The sequence below is a fragment of the Elephantulus edwardii genome, unplaced genomic scaffold, assembly GCF_000299155.1.
Source record: "Elephantulus edwardii isolate Elephantulus edwardi_28Jun2011 unplaced genomic scaffold, EleEdw1.0 scaffold00095, whole genome shotgun sequence".
NCBI classification, from domain to species: domain Eukaryota; kingdom Metazoa; phylum Chordata; class Mammalia; order Macroscelidea; family Macroscelididae; genus Elephantulus; species Elephantulus edwardii.
In genome coordinates this window covers 2,542,113-2,543,752 of record NW_006399845.1, presented here as the reverse complement: position 1 = coordinate 2,543,752, position 1,640 = coordinate 2,542,113, and the positions used below count along the sequence as shown (strand labels likewise).

General features: G+C 45.4%; 1 pseudogene; it reads left to right on the top strand.

Annotated features, from left to right (window-relative positions):
• Positions 1-587: 587 nt before the first annotated feature.
• Positions 588-1,505, top strand: LOC102848960 (annotated as a pseudogene).
• Positions 1,506-1,640: the final 135 nt, after the last annotated feature.

The following is a 1,640-nucleotide window of genomic DNA, read 5'->3' as shown; positions in this document are numbered from 1 at the left end:
GCATATGCTAGTAAGTACACCTAGGGCTATATTTCTTTGTTTAAAATATCTCAAATGATATTCCAGCAATCCACGAGGCTTCATGTCTGTAGACCAGATGAGATGGGAGATGGCATTAAACATATCTTCCATAAGGAAAGAAAAAGATCATTACAGAGTCAGAAAATTAAAACTCCCAAAATGTGTATCAAGAAAGACTTTGAAAATTGCAGTAGAACAAAAAGAAAAGAAACCAAAATAAGGAAATAATGATCCAGGCTTTCAAAACAACCCCAGAAAAAATATTGCAGTGTCTGTGAGAATGAATTCATAATCACAGAATAACTCTTCAAGCCCAATGAAGAGTGTAATCAGCAGTATCTGTAATTGATGGCCAAAAAATTTTGAAGAGATCTCTAGAACTCATAATCTCAAGTGACTGTATTTGTGGTTTGTCCAAAAGGGGAGGGAAAAAAAGAAGATATTAAGAGTTTTGGATGGATGCTCTTGGTATCGCTGCGTTATCTATTGCCATCCTCATTGCTGCGGTGACCCCCGCACCGACCGTAGACGTGGTTGAACAGACGACCTTCCATGACCCCCTCAAGGTCCACAATGGCTGGGTGACCGAAATTGCGACCACCCCACAGTTCCCAGACATGATACTGTCTGCCCCATTAGATAAGACCATCTTCACGTGGAAGCTGACCTGAGATGAAACCAACTACGGCATCCCTCAGTTAGCTCTGCATGGTCACTCCTACTTTGTTAGTGATGTGGTCATCTCCTCTGATGGCCAGTTTGCCCTTTCTGGTTCCTGGGATGGAACATTATGCCTTTGGAATCTCACAATGGATACTACCATGCACCGATCTGTAGGGCATACAAATGATGTGCTGAGTGTGGCCTTCTGTGACAATCAGCAGAGTGTCTCAGGATCCAGAGACAAAACCAACAAGTGGTGTGGGTGTCTGCAAGTACACTGTCCAGGATGAGAGTCACTTGGAATGGGTCTCTTATGTCCGTTTCTCGCCCAACAACAGCAGCCCCATCATTGTTTCCTGTGGCTGGAACAAGTTGGTCAAGGTGTGGATGCTGGCTAATTGCAAGCTGAAAACGAACCACATCGGCCACACGAACACTGTGACTGTCTCTCCAGACAGATCCCTCTGTGCTTCTGGAGGAAAGGATGGCCAGGTTATGCTGTAGGACCTCAATGGAGGCAAGCATCTCTATACTCTTGATGGTGGTGACATCATCAATGTTCTGAGCTTCAGCCTAACTGCTATGGGCTTTGTGCTGTCACAGGCTCCAGTGTCAAGAACTGGAACTTGGAGGGCAAGATCATTGTAGATGAACTGAAGCAACAAGTTAGCAGCAGCAGTAACAATGCTGAACCACCCCAGCACACCTCCTTGGCCAGGTTTGCTGATTGCCAGATTCTGTTTGCTGGGTACACAGACAATCTGGTAGGTGTGTGGCAAGTGACCATTTTCACTCAGGTGGAAGATCTATTAACAATCTGAGTTATGCAGATGACACAACCCTGCTTGCTGAAACTGAGGAGGACCTCATGCACTTGCTGCACAGGGTCAAGGACTGCAGCCTTCAGTATGGACTGAGGCTCAATGTCAAGAAGACAAAGATTCTCACCACTGGAC